Source organism: Kogia breviceps, chromosome 2 (genome assembly GCF_026419965.1).
Source record: "Kogia breviceps isolate mKogBre1 chromosome 2, mKogBre1 haplotype 1, whole genome shotgun sequence".
Classification (NCBI taxonomy): domain Eukaryota; kingdom Metazoa; phylum Chordata; class Mammalia; order Artiodactyla; family Physeteridae; genus Kogia; species Kogia breviceps.
Window position 1 is genome coordinate 16,613,258 of NC_081311.1, and position 20,860 is coordinate 16,634,117.

Here is a 20,860-nt window from a genome sequence, read left to right on the forward strand (position 1 = left end):
TCTTTCTCGTCTTGTATTTCATGATTTTCTCTTTATAATAACTCTTATAAGCAATAAGTGATTTGGCAAATTACATAGGAATATTAAAGGCATGATTATTTTGCGGTAGCTTGTACTGTATTCAAACAAAATGTCTCTAATTGTATGCCACCTGTTTTGTCATCCAAACATTTACTCAAATACTACTCAGCATCTTCTTGGTGGCAGGCACCACATATGTGCTATAAATTTCAATAGCAAATACAGGCCTGGAAGCTATTCAATAATTTTGTGAATGAATGAGAAACCCCAGGAAGTCACTGATACAGACAGGAGTTTGTGGGGAGAGTATGAAATACGATTAGATGTCACACTTGGAAAACCCTGTAGATAAAGCCATGACAGCAATGGTGGTCCCTACCACAGCAGCCCAAACAGGAGCAGATAAAGTGATGGATGGCAGGTCTTGAGTACCTTCTAGAGATGAACATGAATGGGTAAAGCACCCTTACTCCCCATGGCTCTTTGATGATGAAAACTTTTTGGTTGGAATGGCCACCAACCAAAGGAAGAGGGAAATTTTTCTAGCTCCAGTTAAACATGGTGAAATTAGCCAAATGAGCTGGGAATACCAACATCATTACATGATGCTCAAAGGAGTCGGGTGTTAGCTCTGCAAAAAGCCCATTGGTGTCATCCTCATACAACTTGTAATTAATTTACGACTCTCTGAGAAGAGATATTGCTGACACGGGAGGGGTCGTAACGAAAAATTTTGGCTTAGTGTCCAGAGACTATAATTTAGGCCTGATTCTGCCACTAATTTGTGACCTTGGGCAGATGAATTCACTTCCCTGAATTACTGAAATGAGGTCTGTTTCCTCCACTAGAATGAGAGAGCTGATAGATCTCTAGGTCATGGCTATATAATTCTATGAGTCTGTTAGCTCAGTTGCTATTTTGTTCAGTGTTTCCTGCTTTCCAGGACTTGGACATGATGGTTTTGGTCAAGCTACTTATCACAATATATATATTCTATAATATTAAAATATGTTAGATGAGACAATGTTTTAAATCAATTTATGTTATTATTTAATTTAAATATATATGTATGTGTATATTTATATATATACACATATCTATAAAGATATAAATGGCAGAACCTCCTCCAGTTTAGATTTGGGGCCTTGAAGGTAAAGTAATGGAAGAATTGATCCCTTATGCTGATATTAACTAAAATGGTTGTATTAACTCTAAAATAGGACCAGGAGCCAATAGCCATAGATCTGCCCGTCGGTAAGTGAATGAAAGGATGAGTAAGCAGAGCACGTTCATTCTTCTGCATTCTCAGGGGATTGTGGGCACACAGGAGCCGAACAAATCCACAAATGCAGATTATTCATTTTGATAAACAAGGTGTTACACAAGCAATTGGTAAGACCTAGATATTACATCAATTGCCAAATAATGACATAGTTTAGAACTGCAGTGTCCGGATTCAGCCTAGTGATGCAGCACATTAACAGGTTCTGGCAGGTCTATGGAACGTCTTTGGTGATTTTGTTGGTTAATAATATACTGCAGTATCTGCTCTTCCCCTGAACTTAGAATAAATTGATGATCCAAGAGGCATCAACAAGAAGGATATATTTGAAGGTTCGGGGTGGCTTTGGGGAGAATAGAGGTTGAGTGACCCTGAGTAAGAACTGCTCATTCATTTCCTACTCATAGGAGGGCATTTTGCATTCCATTCCCTTCCGTATACTCAGGATTCCCTCTATAGGCTTAAGATAGCCAGATTCTCAGGTGGAAAATAGCTTAATTCCCTATAAGGCAAAGTAAGACAGAGGCCTGGCCCCTAGCGGGAGCACAAGAGGACAGAGCTATTCTGCTTTTGGAAAAAAGAGTGGCTTTTTAAAGTTCCATTCTTTCTCTCTCTCTTTCTCTTTGTCTCTCAATTAGTCTCCAGAGCCAACTTTTCAACCACAAGCAAGATGGATACGAACACACCAGATTCAAACTCCACTGGTAATTGTTCACCCATTTTGGCAACACCTATCTTCCCAACAGCTAAAGGATCAAAAGATAATAAGCATTACCCTCTGTTTATCCCTAAAGGGGTCCCTGGAGACAATTTTTTCACCATTTCTTGGCTTGGTGAGAGAGGACGTTATTAACCAAATGCCATTTTACTGGTCAGATTACAGTGTCAAGACTAACAGCGCAGCTGGTTTCCTTCACCGATAAAAGAATGAAAGTCCTTGCTTGTAAATAGCTTTGTCTGTGTTAGCAACCTCTTAAATTAGCCTTGCTACCCTTGCATTCCCCAACAGCTACTTCAAAAACTCTGCTGCTTCTTAGGCTGTGAGTCAGCCTAGTGACTAATCTTGGTAATCAGTTCCTGGAGGTTGTCACTGTGGCAGAGTCTTAGCGCCTGTGTGTGATCCCTTTGAATCTGGTGGGATATGGTGAATCTGTGTTCTCTGTTTGCCTGCTTCTGGTAATGCGAGTGTTTGTGTGGAGTGGGATGGGGGAGGAATGCTACCCTGCTAGGATCTGAGCAATGGTGTGCTACTGAGTTTTGCCACCGCTTTATATACACCTATCAGATTCGTCCTAAAAATAAGAAAGGTAATTTATTCCCAGTTTTATTCCTAAAAATAAGAAAGGTAATTATGCCAAGACTGCTGAGAGCAGCCTCTCAGCTTTTTGGAAGTTCTGAGTCTCACCTGTAAGTTCTGCTAGCAGATGATACTTTCTACCTACTCCGTCTTCTTAAAGATAGTCACCTGACAGACTTTGCAACAGCTTGTGGAAAAGGAGGCTGGATAGTGAAAGGAGAAAAGAATACAGTGCCTAAGTGAGCCAAAAAAGAGGGAAGAAGAGGAGGAGGGAGAGAAGAGACAGGGGAAGGGGAAAGGGAAGAGGAGGAGGATGGTGAAGGAGGAGGAGGAGGAGAGAGAAGAAGAAGAACAGGAGGGAGAGGAGGAAAAGCAGGACGGGGGAGGGGGGGAGAACAGGAAGGAGAAGAAGAAGGCAACCAGATGATGAAATGAGACCATTTTTTGAAACAAGGCATTTGCCTTTATCTCTTCCGAGGTATCCAGAAACCTCCCAGTGTGGACTGTTCAGTTCACTCACAGAAGGACTTTCTAACTGCTCATGGGTTTCTTTCTGAGCTTAGAGATCGCTCAGAGGACAGCTTAATAAAGGGGTGAGTATAGCTGAAACAGCTCTCTTTCATTCCAGGGTTCTCAGAGGATGATCTGCAGGCATTTCTCAGAATTACCTGGGGCCCTAGTTTAAAAAAATAAGACAAATTCCTGGACCTAAATCAGTATCTCCAGTGGGTGGAGGGGGAATCTGGGGATTTACGATCTGCAGGGGTTTTTTTGCTTTTGTATTTAAGGAGGAAGGATGCAGATTATTCTCAATGCCCCCCAAAATTCGTGAATCACTGCTCTACTCCATAGGACTCAGAGCTCTGTTTTTCTCCCTGTAAAGGATAACATTTAACAGTATTGTAGCACTTTCATCATTAGCCAAGAAATGTGGGTGTTGCTTAGTTCTAAGCATCCTGAAACATTAAAGAAATATGTGTGTACAAATGTTGAAAGAGAAAACAGTTGCTTCATTGCTATGATACATAGTCAGATATCGTGAAAGATACCAGCATCATAAGTCACAAAAAGGAAGTCAATTAGGAGGCTCATCTACTGGTGGCTTAAAAATATACGTACTATGTACAAGGAAAAAGATGACACACCTGAAAGCAAAGCTTGAATGAGGAAGTGGCTTTGTTAGGGATCTCTCAGCAGACTTTACTGCAGTGAATTTCTAGCACAAGCTGCCTCCTCTCCATGATGGAGGCATTCTTCCCTGCCTCGTGGTGGACACAACAGCTCATTACCCACAGTTTGCATGTTGTGGGTCCAGGAAATGCAGCTGACTTTGAATAGTACTATAAATCTGAGGCGGAAAAACATTGAGATCTAATGCCTAGCCAGGTAGCTGGCTTATCCCCAAAATGCAAGCCCATGTTTCTGGGTTTTCTCTCCTGGGGACTCAATGTGCAGGGGCTCCCAGAAGATAATCAGAAATGGCCCACAGAGGGGTAGAAAGACAACCCACCTCATGGTGTTAGATAAAACATCAGGTACACCTGAAAACCTGGTATCTGAGAATAACTCAAGACACAAGCAAACAAACAAAAACCAAAAAAGCCCCTATGCTTTCCATTTTGTATTCTGTAATAGCCCATCTCTTAAACTTTTTTTTTCATGGATAGGAGTAGAAGAAAGAAATTCTTACATGTACTTAAACTTAAACCAAATTAACTCTATCAAAAATAGGATCATTTTAAATAAACAATGGCATTGAAGAATGGAACATTCCAAGAAGAAAACAATCAATAATTAAAGTTTTTTGGTGGTCAGGAATCCACTGAGTGGATTAAATGAACATTTTGTGGAACAATGAATTGGATAGAAAACAGTTCTGTTTTTTATGTATTTATAAAGGTTTATGTTGCTAAATTAGGGAGTTTTTCATTTTTATACAATCCTTATAGGTTTTGACAAATACTGCTTACCTACTGACTATTATTAACCTCAAACAATAAAACAGCTAGTTATTTTATCAGCAAAACAAGTTTACTTGGGAGCAGCCAAGTACTGCAGTTCAGGACATGCAATTAGGGTGAACCACATGCAAGTCTAGTAAAACAAAAGAGAGGAAACTTTTATAGAGGAGAAGGGGAAGTTGGGAGGGGCCGTTAATAAACAAAAAGTCCATTGGAAGAAACTGGGATTTCTAAGTATAGTAGCTTTTCATTGGCTGAATTGGAACTGTGTGTCATTGATTTCTTGTCGTGAATCAAGTAACAGAGCTGAAACTGACATTTAACTTTATAAACTTCAAGTGCTGGAATGCCTGAAATCATTACAAAGCTGCCCTTCTGTTCTTGTGTTTTGTCAGCCTTTGAAATATTTAGCATGTGTGGATTTGAATCCAATAAAAGATATGTACTTTTTATGTACCTTAGAATGAGAAAATAGTGAGAGAACTTCACTTGTAGTAAGTTGGGGCTTTCCTGTGATGAAGGGAACAAATACAGCCATTCTGCATGGTAAAAGCTGAGATTGAATTTTATTGTTGTTGTCGTTTTGGTTTTGTTGTTGTTTTTTGTTTTTTAAACAGCTTTATTGGAGTATAATTACTTTACAATGGTTTGTTAGTTTCTGCTTTATAACAAAGTGAATCAGCTATACATATACGTATATCCCCATATCTCCTCCCTCTTGTATCTCCTTCCCACCCTCCCTGTCCCACCCCTCTAGGTGGTCACAAAGCACTGAGCTGATCTCCCTGTGCTATGCAGCTGCTTCCCACTAGCTATCTATTTTCCATTTGGTAGTGTATATATGTCCATGCCACTCTCTCACTTCATCCCAGCTTACGCTTCCCCCTCCCCATGTCCTCAAGTCCATTCTCTACGTCTGTGTCTTTATTCCTGTCCTGACCCTAGGTTCTTCAGAGCCATTTTTGTTTTTAGATTCTATATATGTGTGTGTTAGCAAATGGTATTTGTTTTTCTCTTTCTGACTTACTTCACTCTGTATGACAGACTCTAGGTCCATCCACCTCACTACAAATAACTCGATTTTGTTTCTTTTTATGGTTGAGTAATATTCCATTATATATATATATATATATATATATATATATATATATATATATATATATATGCCACATCTTCTTTATCCATTCCTCTGTCAATGGACACTTAGGTTGCTTCCATGTCCTGGCTATTGTAAATAGAGCTGCAGTGAACATTGTGGTACATGACTCTTCTTGAATTATGGTTTTCTCAGGGTATATGCCCAGTAGTAGGATTGCTGGGTCATATGGTAATTCTATTTTTAGTCTTTTAAGGAGCCTTCATATGGTTTTCCATAGTGGCTGTATCAATTTACATTCCCACCAACAGTGCAAGAGGGTTCCCTTTTCTCCACACCCTCTCCAGCATTTATTGTTTGTAGATTTTTTGATGCTGGCCATTCTGACCGGTGTGAGGTGATACCTCACTGTAGTTTAGATTTGCATTTCTCTAATGATTAGTGATGTTGAGCATGAGATTGAATTTTGTACCTTTCTTGGTACTGTTTTATTCTGACTCCAAATTTGAAAGTACAAATGAAAGCCATGACTTTTGGGATTAAAATAAATGAGAGACAATAATCTCCTTTTTGCTTGTCTAGTGTTTTATTATTTACAAATCCCTGTCTCACTCATCTCACTTATCCAAATCCAGACCAATATATGCAGATGTCCTAAAAGTCCTTACTTAGAGCTTTGGTTATCAGTTTGTTCGCTTTCAAGAACCAGGTCTGCACAAGCTGGGAAAGTTCCTGGAGGTAGGTTGGAATAGAAGACCCCTCCCACTTTTGTTCCACCTCCTTATATCCCTCCAAATGCCACTACCTCTGCTTTCATGTGTTCTACGCAGACTGGTAACCTAGTTGTCATTCCATCTTAGGGAAACTGTAGGGAGCTGGGGGAATAGAATGACACCACACTTTTTATTGCTTTTTTGTTCCTGGCAGACTTTCAAACCATCAGATCTTCTATGAGATGTTTAATGCTTCCTACCAATTCATCCTATGAATCTGGGGGTTAGGAGTGCCAGGTTCAAGTTCTCATTTTGCTACTGAGTTACCATGGGCATGTCTTTTGACTTTCTGGAGTCTTTCAACCTTACTCTGAAGATGAGACTGTTAGATCAAATGGCCTCCCATGCTCCATCCAATTCCAGTACTTTCTGTATTATGGAGTATCTTTGACTCTCTGCTATGAATGAGACATATAGGAGACTGTAAGGACAGACAGGAAACCGAAGTCCTGGTACCTGCCTTTCAGTAACTACAGTGCAGTTGAAGGGTTAAGGCTTTCAAACAAGAGTCAAGTTATCAGTCCAAGGCTATGTGTTATGAAATGCCCAAGCAGCTGACTGCAGAGACTCACAATTCTGATTGCAGAGCTTGAAAATAATACTGGATACAGTTTGTAAACAAATCTGTGAGCTCTTGGGAGGCCAAATATCATCAACAGTCTTTTGCAATTTATTGGAGTAGGGACAGGCATCTGCGAATTGTAGATATTTACATAGATGAAATGCAATACTCTAAGGGGATTAAACTGCATCTCAGTAAAAATGAAATGTCTAGTCACCATACTGTAAATTTAATTCCAACCAGAATCTTTATTAAGCCTTTTGGGGCAGGAGGACATGGGGATATAAACATTTTAAAACTCGGCTATTCTCCAGAAGCCAGCACTCTTTCCAGCTGCTGAGAAGAGAATGTCCTATTTTAGTCACATTTAAGTAACTTTAATTGAACTATTAACTCCTTATTAGCTAGTTTGAGACTAAGAAAAAGTCAAGGCATGTACAAGTATTTAGAACAATGGCTACTTTTGTGATGAGTATTCTTAACCATTCTTGGTAACAAGTCAGGGCCTTCATTAGATCAAAGCCCCTAGTATAGGGCTCTGTACATGGGAGACACTCAAAAAATGGTAGCTGAGGGATTGACCTTGAAATTCCAATATGCCCGAAAGCCAACTTTAAAGAAAATAATTAGCAGTTGCACATTTGAAAATTTTGTATGTGGTTTGCATTTCGATTGTTTTTCCATCTAAGCCATATTTTTCAAATGAGGAAACTGGGGGTCATAGAGATTAACTTGCTCAAGATTACACTGCCATGGCATCAAGATTCCTTCACCTTTAATTTTAAATTCCATGGTTCTTTCCAAAGTCTTGAACGTTTAGAACATAAATACAGACATAGATAGATACAGATATTTCTCTCAATAACTTTGCATTTTTTGGAAGCAAAGAAGTCCTTGAGAAAGAAACATCTTTTAATCTGTGATTTCTTTTCCTTCCCATTCCATTTTCCAGGCTTTCGTATATCTTGCCTTGGTTTAATGTGTTGAACTTCCCAAATATCAGACCCAAAGATAAGTTTCAGAAAAAGTCAAAAAACACAACCTTGAGAATAATTTTTAAGAAGTCCTCCAGTCTTTAAAGATTCCTTTTGGTGCCCGATGTACATTTGAAGCGGAGTAGGACCCTATATGGTCCTTGCCCCCCCCCGCATGTCCTCAGCCTGCCTTTTGTCCTTGGAAAAACTTTAGCCAAAGAATAAGTTTAATCAGACAAGAGAGAAATGCAGAAACAGAGGAAAACAGTCAAAGGAGACCAAATAATAATAGTTTAGTCATTAAGCATAGTCAAGGACCTTTAGGTCCTCCTTAAGGGCTATAGATAATATTCTGAGCCATATCCTGTGAGCTGTCTTATAGATACTGAAAGCCCCACCAGGTGGAAGAAGTGAACTACATGATGACAAGACTGTAGCCATGACACAAGCTGCCACAATTCCAAGAATTAGCCTCAAAGAAATGGAAACAAACTGACCCTGGAACTGAAGATTAACTATGCCCAAAACAATCGAGATGACGCTGGTCAGACCACCGATGACCAATTTCAAGATGACTGTCAGAGCTGACTGTATTGTTTCTGCATGCAGCCCCCTCCCTTTGTCTATAAAAGCTCTTGCCCCCTGATTGTCGGGGGACGGGGGAGTCGGCCTTTGGACGGGCGTCAGCGCTCTCTCCACCCCCTCAGTTGCTGGCCTCCAAAATAAAGCAACTTTCCTTTCTTACCAACACTTGTCTCTCGAGAACTGGCTTTCGAGCAGCGAGTAGTTGGACCTGGGATTGGTAACACGTTGGCCAGGCTTCTTAACCAGGGCTGGCATCTGGCCTGGTTTTTTATTTCCCTCTACTGCTACCTGCTGGTAGTGGATCTGCAATGGCATCTTCTAGACCGTAGACCATGTGATCATTCATGTTTCTAGGGTCAGATTCTCTGTAAATCAGTGATCCTCAACTTCAGCTGCTTATTAGAACAACATGGGATGTTTTCAAGAGTACTGATGCCCAAGTCTCACCCCTAGAGATTCTGATTCAATTTGGTCTGGGGAGGGGCTCATGCATTGGTATATATTGAAAAGCTCACCAGAGAATTCTAAATTGTAGCCAAGATTGAGAAACACTGAGCTAAATCGATTAAATCTCCCTAGTACAGATAAGAAGGTTAATATAACTGTGAAAAATATGCATTCGATTTTGTCATATCTAGACCAGTACTCCAATTTATTTCTTAGCTCTGGTACAACTCATTTCAGCTCTAGGTAATTTTTATGGATTAAAAAAAATTGAAATCAATTATTTTCTCTGAAAACTTTCAGGATTTTCCTCATGACTAAAGAGGAATCCAGCCTAAAATAAGTTAGTTTTATTATTTTACCACATTTCATATTATAAGCTATGATATAAATGAATACTAAAAATAAAATGAGTTATGAAAAATGTATAATTCAGAAAGAGGTGGCTTGCATTTCATATTAATGTTCCTTTGTCATGTACGTCCATGTTAGACTAAGTCAGAGGCTTTCTTACTATTATAAGCAGGCAGATTGAAAACACAATTTATTTGAGATTGAATTTCTGTCCAGTCATGAGGAAAACTGAAAATTTCAGAAGGAGAAATTAATATAAGCTTTACACACACACATACACCACACATCATGTACAGATCTTATATATTTTCACAAATTACAAATGAATGGGAAAAGGGATTTGATTTTCTTGGAAGTGAATTTAACAGATGATCCCAAGAACATCTATTAGAATAAATAAATGTTTATCCTGTATTCCCAGGAGGTATTCCATAGGCCTGCAGGTCGGGAAGAATTTCCACACCCTAGTCAATCCCAATCTCAAATAGCCCAAAGGAAAACATGGCATATTTATCCTTTAGATCCTCATTATTTCTGGGAGGCTTTATATCTTGTCAGGACAGAACGTCAGAATCTATCATCACCTATACCTTTGAGGCCTTGACACTTTGACCGGCTGGACTTCCTAGCATTTGGGAAACTACAGCTGTGGCATTTTTTCTTTAACTGCGTGAGCTTTCTGGAAAAAGAACAAAACCCAAAACCAAACCAACCAAAAAAAACTCACCTGGTATCTTTCGGCCTTTAGGCCTTCCTTTAGCTTAAAATTTTTTAAAAAAACAAAAAATTCACAGTCTTGTTAAGGAGTGTTTTCTCAGTCTGATGGGGGAGAATTGCCAGTGTTATACTCAAGGGCAATTTTTTTTTTTTTTTTTTTTTTTTGCGGTACGCGGGCCTCTCACTGCTGTGGCCCCTCCCGTTGCGGAGCACAGGCTCCGGACGCGCAGGCGCAGCGGCCATGGCTCACGGGCCCAGCCGCTCCGCGGCACGTGGGGTCTTCCCAGACCAGGGCACGAACCCGTGTCCCCTGCATCGGCAGGCGGACTCCCAACCACTGCGCCACCAGGGAAGCCCAAGGGCAATTTCTGTGGAAAATAAATTATGTAATGGAATACAAACCATTACTTAACAAGATGATTCTGAAAATTTCACTGAACTTAAAAGACTTCCAATAAATATGGCCTTAAAAAAATAAGGCCCCATGAAAGAGAAGAATAATAAATTCATCTGTTTTTAGTCTTATTGCCTGATTTCAGCCTGATTTCAGTTCTGAAAATATTGTGCAATTATTTATTTTCATGGCTGAAGAAATGAGTTACAAAACTGGGGAGATGTGATCTTGAAACCATTTGAAAACAACCCACCAGCCCAGTCTCTCACCCTTGTTTTATCTAGAGGATTATGGTCCCGTGAATTTCCCAGAATTATCAATTTGGATTTAGCCAAGATTCCAATTCTGATTATTCTGATCCCCAGAATAGATCTAGGGGAGGTAAAGTGATTTTTAAATTTCTATTAAAATCATTTTGTACATGGAAGGAGATCATTTCAGTGACCTTTGGTACTGAAAAGGACATGGGCCATTTAAAATTCCTGAGATTAGTGTCAACATCAGTCAAAATGTTATCACTAAGATGGATTGTTCCACCTGGTTCTATTTAAAACTAAACGGGATTACTCACAGAGATCCAATCTACTTCATCAAATTGTTTGGGAGGGAAGACTCTATTTGGAGGCCAGATGTGGGTTTAAACTGGAGAGGGATGGGGACCCAGCGAACTTGTCATTCATCTAAGGTTGCACTGTGAGTCATGATCAAGGTCAGACTACATCCAGATGTTTTGCTGTCCACCAGCACCCCACTGCCTTGAGAACCCCACTGTTAAATGCATTGGCAACATTACTCTCTTTTTAGTTCTTCAGATAAATGCAAACCTCTGCAAGTTCTTAATTTCTTGCTTTGTCCAAATGCCAAATGGTGCACTTTATCATTGGAATGTTAAATTCCAGACTTTTTATATCCAAAAGTTGTTGCTAGGAAATGTCTGATCCATTCCAACTACTTTGCAAATGCAGCAAAATTATGAAGTGAAAAATATTTGAGGCCTTTACAAGAGTACACAAGTGGAATTGTTACTTCTCAGGACAAAACCAAGTTATTCAAGAGATTACGTTTGCTGGGAGGGGAAAGCCAAGAAACCGCAATCCAGCAAGACCTAAGATCACAGTAAATTCACGAAAGTGTTTTGATATTGTCAGCATGTTGTGTATTTAAAGTTTTAAATGATTAATTAAAATATGTGTATGTAATCAATAGCATAGTTATACTTAATTTTAGGGTAAGTACATAGTTTTTTAAAATAAGGGTTTAATTAAATAGTAACCAGTATGCATATTAGGAAATAAAATGGCAAGACAAGAATAATTCAGACATAAAAAATTCTCTCTGCCCTGTGGCCTCCTCTCTCCCCACTACTGTGTGTTGTGGATCTGCATTATACACTGACCAAACTTCCCCATCGGCAGAAATACCTGCTCAACCATAAGGAGCAACATTCTCCTAGCATCAATAAGACAACTCCTTAAAAGATAACATTCCTTCTTAATCTTGTAAGGGGCCACGATGGTGCTTAGATCTGGATTGTGTAAATGTCAATAGTATGTCATTTAATGTATAGCCTTCTGTCTCAAAAATTTATATAACTATGCCTTGACTTCTAAGGTGGAACAATTCTCAAAGCTTCCTGAGATGCTTTTTTCGGGTTAAAATCCTCAAATTTGGCTCGAATATAATTTTCCATTTCTTTCTTAGAGAGTCTGATTAATTTTTCATCAACAGTATTATTGAGAAGAGTTTGTTTTACTGTTTTTAACAAGAGAAAAACAAACAGAAGTTTATTAACTTGTATACTTCATGTATCCATGGGACACACCAAGGGAAAATCAGAAGAGTTTATTTTCAGTTCAGAAGTCAGTCAATAAAAATTCTTCCTAGAAAGTACTGGCAGAAAAATACATACTCTCTGTCAACTTTGTATGGAAAACACATCTACTATTATAATTTCTGTGCTGGAGGTGATGATTTTACCAAAATGTAAGCTCTATGAAAGCAACTATTTTTGCTTTTTGTGTTTATTGCTACAGCTCTGGTGCCTTGAATAGTCCCTGGAACGTAATAGGTGCTGGAAATATTTGTTGAACCAATGGTTTTTCTTAAGCAAATACAAATTGGCCATCAAGTAGTCAGGACTGGAAATTTGGAGGGTTTACCAAGGCCAAAGAGCATTTAATACTTAGATCTCATTCCCACTTTCAGGTTGAGGTTGGTTGTCGATTTGAGAATAAGGTCAGGATTTTGGCTTTGACATTGATTTTTATTTTTCAAATCTTCAGCCCATGTGTTTGCAGCCAGGTGTTCACCGTGACACTTTGCAATGCCTGAGGTGGCAATAGAAAGAAGGGTTATATTTCATCCACTTTTATATCTTCAGGATGTCTTGCACATAGTAGGTTTTCAAGACACATCTACAGATTTGCATTGAACTATGCAACTTCAGTTTTAAGTGTGGCTTTCTATTTTTCTTGGCAAATGTTAATCTGGGAAAGAATCGACATAAGGACTGAACACATAGGCATACTGTTATTCAGTCCTGCCGCGATGATTAAGTTTGGTTTTATTTCCGACCTGAAATGAAAAGCAGTTCACACGTGGGAAACTGCTGCCCAACTCCTCTCCACCTACCAGACATTTTTAAAGAAAGTGCTCGGCTTCCATGGTGGCGCAGTGGTTGCGAGTGCACCTGCCGATGCAGGGGACACGGGTTCGTGCCCCGGTCCGGGAGGATCCCACATGCCGCGGAGCGGCTGGGCCCGTGAGCCGTGGCCGCTGAGCCTGCGCGTCCCGAGCCTGTGCTCTGCAATGGGAGAGGCCACAGCAGGGAGAGGCCCGCGTACCACAAAAAAAAAGAAAAGAAAGTGCTATCTGCATAATCCTCCATGTCGTTTTCCAATGGATTTATGTTGTATTAAGATACTCTGATTATGTATTTCAATATGAGGCCCCCCTCCAGGGCCAGGTAGGTTGACAGGAAATGGCTGTGCGCTGTGGTGCCCCCGCCTAATCAGGACTCACAGTTGGCAGAATTTTTGCCTGAAGTTACCAGGGAGAGTTGGGCACTCAGGAGAGGGGATGGGAAGTGGACTCCCCACCACCTCACCATACTTTCCTCTGTCCATTTATATCCCTCAGAGCTAGAACAGTAACTATTATCAAATGCTGACTTTCAACACACTTTACTTCCTTTCCAAATGGTAATCTTCACATCTAGAACCATGGGATCCAGAATTTTCCTGTCTGGAAAGACTTACCCTTTGCTGGGTATTCATTTTGGTCTTTAATAATTGGCCTCCTGAGAAAGTCAATGCAATGTGTAAAAGCAGCTTCACCTGATGGTCACTGAATCTACACACTCTGGGCACAAACTCCCACCAAGTGTAGGGGGCCCCAGCCTTGAAGGCACAACATTTATGCCCTGAAATTGGGTGATAGGTGGACTGAGTTTTTGTCATTGCAGGTGAAAGAAAGCAGATGTGGATGCTTCAAAGTGTGGTGATCTTCTAAAGAGTAGTAGTTCTCTCTGACCCCAAAGGGGCCAGTGGTCAGAGATGGCTTAACCTGAAGCCAGATCACTTCTTCACCCCTGATCCACATAGTCATAGAGTTTGATTTTTCCATTTCGTGCAGTGCAGTGAAAAGGGACTTCTTATATCATGGCATTTCTATGTGAGAGGTCTAGCTTTAAATTCTTGAATTGCTTAGAATACAAGGACTAAATATATGACTGAACCAAAGCCTCTAGAGAACCAGATTCTCTGATACACTAACATATAGAAGGAGTTGTATTAGTTCAAGAGCTCATAGAGAAGAGCTGAGAGTTAAAAGCCTGGGAGAAAGAGACAGAACGAAAAAAATATCAACAGGCACATGAGGAATTAATTTAGAAATTATAACAATAATAATAAAACTTGGCACTCTTTGTTAAATGAAATTAAAAGAAATTCGGACTACAAAGATCTCAAAGAACTATTTCCTCTAAAGAATCCTTGGGAAATGTGTCTCTGTAAAGTACTTCATCTGGCTGCCATCTATCAGATGGAATTAAAGAAATAAATCTGTTTATTCATTGCCAACCTCCTCACTGTTGTTTTTTCAACATGGAATAATAGACAAGTTATTAAGTAAAAAAGTTATTAGTTATTAACTTTGAAAAGAGGAAGAAAGGATAATTTTCAAAAGGGAAGAAAAGTAGATACAGGAAACCACCTTGACTTTATGATGACATCAGGATATATAACAAACAAAAATGAAATCTATTGACATTGGCAAAAATACAACTATGCAGTGAATATCCAGGAAAGGTCAAATCAGATAAGTTGGGTTTGTCCTACCCTTTGTTCCCTCAAAGGGTAGGACAAATTATAGGAATTTAGGGGAATTTATCTTTAAGGTATTGCATTTCTTAACACTTTATGGGAAAAATTAATTCACATAGACTGATAATCTCAGTGACTACAGAGGCAATCTGGTTTTCCATAGTCCTCCGAATAACTTCTTTAACATGTGCCATCTTTCCTGGTTAGTCAAGAGCATGGAGTCAGATTCCTAGTTCTACCATTTAATAACTGTGTGACCATGGGCAAATCACTTCACCTCTCTGATCCTTAGTTTTCTCACCAGTAAAATGGGGATACTCAAATAGCTAACTTCATAAGATTAGTGCGAGGATTAAATGAAGTAATGCTTACGAAGTGCTTGGCACTCTTCCTGCTATATAATTAACACACAATAAATGGTAGTTTTCTTCTTCATAGTGTGCAGTGCTCTTTTCACTATCATGCTCATTTCAAACATTTTTCTTCTTTCGTTCAATCTGCTCTTCCTTTGTCTTTCCAAATCTCATTCATTCTTTTAGTCCCAATTTATCCCTCTTCTGTTCCAAGGAGGCCTTCTCTGAGAACATTAGCTTACATTCATGTTATCTTCCTCTGAATTCCTGCATTACTTTTTATTTATATGGTAGATTTTAACACTTAGATTCATTCTTTCTTATGTCACACAATACTAGTTTCATGATAGTCACATCTCCCCGAGTAGATTTAGAATGACAGGCTTGATAGGGTTACAAGGGTTCCTTAAAAACTTAGGCTATCACTTGTCCAAAAGAGGTAGTATCATTCCCATTTTACAGATGCAGTAATTGAGGCCCAGGAGGTGAAGTGAATGTTCCAGGCCCAAGGTCAGACAGAAGCTAGTTGACAGATCAGTGGGACCCCGAAGACTGTGCCTCATAAGGTAAGTACATGGGTTTTGGAGCCAGGTCACCTGGATTTGAATCTGTGACCTTGGGACAATTACTTAACTTCACTGAGCTTCATTTTCCTCATCTTTAAAATGAGGTTGGTAGTACTTATCTTGAAAAGTTGAGAAGGTTAAATGGAATAATGTTCAGAAAGCAGTGCCTAGTGTTATTGAAGAGAGGCTCAAAAAACCAGACCCCTTTCCGTTCCTTTCTACATCTTAAAGAATAAAGTAGGTTATCTTCTACAACTTCTAAGCACCAAACCTTATTAAGCAGCACTGAGTAAATACTCTTTTATTGACTTAAGAGAAAAGTGGAGGGGTTTTGCTGATGACAAATGTTAGAACTCTATCACCCCAGCATCTCTGAAGTATCCAGCCCTAAGAACTCATCTTCAAAACCAAAACCAAGTGGAGACTTAGTATGCTGTGGGCACGTGTAGCTGCACTTCGGGGAAGGCCCCATATTGTGAGACTGTGACCTCATATTTCACTCTAATTCGACGTAAACTTATTACTCTGAGCACTCTTACAGATCCTCACAATATAAAGGTGACCAAGATATGGCTTAGCTTGCAAAGAATCCACAGACTTGTATGGAATAACAGATATATTGACAAAAGAAGTAATAGATTTACATGCTACAGAGGAAATGGATACAAATTGATGTGGAAACATGGATGGGGCAATCAATTCTACCTGAGAAAGGGAGGCGAAGAGATAGAGAAGGATGACATTTGAGCTGGACCTTGGGGGTCAAGTGTTTGCCAAGTAAGCAAATACTATATTAAAAATACTCACAGGGCTTTCCTGGTGGCGCAGTGGTTGAGAGTCCGCCTGCCGATGCAGGGGACACGGGTTCGTGCCCCGGTCCGGGAGGATCCCACGTGCCGCGGAGCGGCTGGGCCCGTGAGCCATGGCCGCTGCGCCTGCGCGTCTGGAGCCTGTGCTCCGCAATGGGCGGGGCCACGGCAGTGAGAGGCCGGCGTACCGCAAAAAAAAAAAAAAAAAAAAAAAAAATACTCACAGCGCTCTGATTAGCTTTACTCTTATTTTTTCATTTAATCCCTGCATCATAGAGCGTTAACCAGGCAATTCTTATATGGTTTAAATGATCTGGACTGTCATCTATACTCTCAGATTCAAAAAATTAGGAGGGAAGGAGTGCAAGGGGGAGGGGATGGTGGACAATGCTTTGAAGATAATAAATAATGTGCAAATGTCTCACAGCCAACATATGAAGAGGAGCATCTTTCCTAAAATGATGGTGTCATTAGTATCAAGTCTATTTATACAGCTCAGTAAATAAATACTGCATTAAAATGTTCACAGCACTGCCTAATAAATCCACAATGCAGCTCAAGTTTGGCTTATGTAAGCTGAGAGGAATGCTGGCAGAGCTTTTGTGATTTCACCCACTTTGTTTGGAAGTGTGAGAATATTACTTAAATAAAAGTTGGATCACAGCATCCAGGCTGATGTGAGCTGTCAGCGTCTTGCTAGCCAGCTGTAATTGGTTAAGACCAATTTCTTCCTAGATCTCCCTCTTCTTGAGTTCAAGTCTTACTCCTCCTCCACGGAGCTCCTTGCTAGAGCTTCTGGTCTCCTAGCTGGATCCTCTTGATTTGGGCATTGTTTAGGCTTTGGGAAGACCTTTTTGCTACAGTGTTAAATTTTGTGCGATTTTTTTTTTTTTTTTTTTGTGGCAAGATAATGGGATTGCAAAACAGTTTATGAGGCAGCAGGATTGGATTAGCATATAAGGCAAAAAACAATTTGATCAAGGAGCTATCTTTCCTTGGAGCACAAGAAAATCCTGCCAGTCCTACATATGACTCTGAACAAAAATAGCAATTATGTTTTCTCAGCAGTTCCTAGAAGAAGGCTTTAGAGGAGGGACTGTAGAGGAGGGACTATAATTTCTGGCCACGTTAGCCAGTATCAATGGCTACTTTGATAAGTTAATTATGTTATTTGTTTTGGATGATTTATGGGTATCTTTCCTCCTTTTCTGTAGTCTAGCTCTGCACATCCTGCCCTTCTAGGCACTGAGTGCGCTCTTGTCCTCTCTTACCATCCTTCTGCTCTGAGGCTCATATAGTCACTTGCACCTTAGTATAAATGAGACTTTAAATGGGATCCCTGGTCCTTGAGGTACTTTTATCTTAAGATTTGATGTTAATAAGAATTAACATCTATAAAGGAATTAAAGATGTTAATCAGGTGATCAACTGTTTCTTACAACAGGATACTTTTATCATCTTCACGTGAAGCCATGTTTTAGAAAAGACTGCTTAGTCATTCATGGGAAAGGCTGCTCCTGCCTTTATTCTTCATCAACTATAAATGAACCCTATCTTCAAGGCTGGGGGGATGCCTTGATATCCAATTTCCTTACCCCAGTTTAGAGTCTATGAGGGACATTTTTCTTTTATATTTTAAAAATTGAGATATAATTTACACACCATAAATTCACCTTTTTTTTTTTAACATCTTTATTTGAGTATAACTGTTTTACAATAGTGTGTTAGTTTCTCTTTTACAACAAAGTGAATCAGTTATACATATACATATGTTCCCATAACTCTTCCCTCTTTTGTCACCCTCCCTCCCACCCTCCCTATCCCACCCCTCTAGGTGGTCACAAAGCACAGAGGTGCACTCCCTGTGCTATGCGGCTGCTTCCCACTAGCTATCTAATTTACATTTGGTAGTGTGTATATGTCCCTGCCACTCTCTCACATCGTCACAGCTTACCCTTCCCCCTCCCCATATCCTCAAGTCCATGCTCTAGTAGATCTGTGTTTTATTCCCATCCTACCACTAATCTCTTCATGACTTTTTTTTTTTTTTTTAGATTCCATATATATGTGTTAGCATACGGTATTTGTTTTTATCCTTCTGACTTACTTCACTCTTTATGACAGATTCCAGGTCTATCCACCTCATTACAAATAACTCAGTTTCATTTCTTTTTATGGCTGAGTAATATTCCATTGTATATATGTGCCACATCTTCCTTATCCATTCATCTGTTGATGGACACTTAGGTTGCTTCCATGTCCTGGCTATCGTAAATAGAGCTGCAATAAACATTTTGGTACATGACTCTTTTTGAATTATGGTTTTCTCAGGGTATATGCCCAGTAGTGGGATTGCTGGGTCATATGGTAGTTCTATTTGTAGTTTTTTAAGGAACCTCCATACTGTTCTCCAGAGTGGCTGTATCATTTTACATTCCCACCAACAGTGCAAGAGGGTTCCCTTTTCTCCACACCCTCTCCAGCATTTATTGTTTCTAGAGTTTTTGATGAGTGGTTTTTAGTATATCTAGAGTTGTACAACAATCACCACTATCTAATTTCACAACACTTTCACCTCAGACCATTAGCAGTCACTCCCCATTCTCCCCTCCCCCGATCTCTTGGCAACCATTAATCTATTTTCTGTCTTTATGGATTTGTATATTGTGGACACTTCATATAAACAGAATCATATAATATGTGGCCTTTGGTCCCTGCCGTTCTTCACTTAGCACTTTTTCAAGGATCATCTACGTCATAGCAAATATCAATACTTCCTTCCTTTTCATGGCTAGATAATGTTCTATTGTATGGATATAGCACATTTAATTTATTCGTACATCAATTGACCATTTCCACTTTTTGACTATTATGAGTAATGCTGCTGTGAACATCCATGGACAAATTTTCATGTGACAATATATCCATTCTTTTTGGGAAAATTTTACCCCTAAGCAATTTTTACCCTCCCGCCCTTAATTAGGGATTATTAATTCCCTGAAGGAAGGTATTTTATTTCTGTTGACATCACTAGTGCTTGGCACGGTTCTCTGAACCCAAGATGTGCTTAAGAAGTGCCGTTGGTGACAATTCAAAGGGCTTAGATGGTGTAAGAATTAAGGAAGGAGTGCTATAGGGCCTTGAGAATTTCTTTGGTCCTGCCAGTTACATCCTGATGTCTGTGCACTGGTGATTTGGCCTGTTCTAGAGAATCAAGTAAATTTTATTCATTCTTCCATAGGTAAAATTTCACCCCTCACACCACGCAATAACTAACTAACCAAGTAAATAAATAAATAAATGAATAATCACCCTTCCTATGAGGCTCTGCCCAAACCAACCAAATAGGATTAATCTTTAAGTCTTTTACTCATTTAACACTGAATTTGTACTTTAACAAAGGATTTATTGCTATCAGATTTGCCCTGTAGTTATCTATGCATGTGTTCCCGTTACTCCTACTTGATGAAAAGGTTTGCAAAGTCAAAGATGCTTTATTACTCGTCTCCTGTCCAGAGTTCTAGCCTAATGCCTTTGTCATTGGAGCCGTGCATTGCTTGTGAACTTGAATGTTATATGGAGCCAGATGGCCATCTAAAAGGAGAGGTATGAAACATACTAACCAGTCATAATAGGAGCCTCCATAGAGTTCCCCTGGTTCCTGGAACAGAAGGTGTCGACTTTTATGGTTCTCCCGGGCAAGAGGCCCAGTCAAGGAGTGGATATTATTGAAATCAGAGATGTACAAAATATCTGAGTCGTTCCACACGTTCCTTGTCTGCACGTGGCCAGCATGCTCCATGCTGGCTCCTGCCTGTGTCACTGTCGCCTGTGGATTATCCTCTTGCAGAGCTCAAGTTCCTTCCTCCTCCAAGAAGCTTTCAGTGTGATGTAGAGTTAGACTTGTGGCCTCCAAAGCCAACCAGTCTGGTTTAAATTCTGGCTCTGTCATGTATCAGCCATAGCCTTGGGCAAGTTATTGAGCCTCACTGTGCTTTGGCTTCCCATAGAAAATGGTGGGTAGTGGCAGTCCTGGTTTTACAAGGCTGTTGTAGGATTCACTAGCATGTGTATGCTCAGCTCACTGAATGTTGGTCATGATTGTATTCCATTTCATCACCATCTCTTTCTTCTGTCACCATACAGTTTGGTAATGAATTGGCTTCTAGTTTTTCTTATAGAGTAATTTTACTTTGTCCCCCATTCATTTTTCCAGGACACATTTGAGAACCAAGAGGCAGGCAAATAGCAATACCTCCACTACCACCATCAAGATAACTGAGCCCCCCAAATTAATGTCACAGAACCCCTGTACTAGAAACGAATGAGCTCTCCTCATAAAACCTCTTA

At 39.8% G+C, this 20,860-nt stretch overlaps 1 long non-coding RNA gene across 3 annotated transcripts in view; it reads left to right on the top strand.

The window, feature by feature from the left end:
- The first annotated feature begins 3,004 nt into the window (after positions 1 to 3,004).
- Positions 3,005 to 20,860, top strand: part of LOC136793505 (uncharacterized) — a 35,443-nt gene continuing 17,587 nt past the window's right edge. For all 3 annotated transcript variants that reach the window (XR_010838829.1, XR_010838828.1, XR_010838830.1), the window contains exon 1: positions 3,005 to 3,193. This is a non-coding gene — a long non-coding RNA (uncharacterized lncRNA). The remainder of the gene's footprint in view (positions 3,194 to 20,860) is intronic.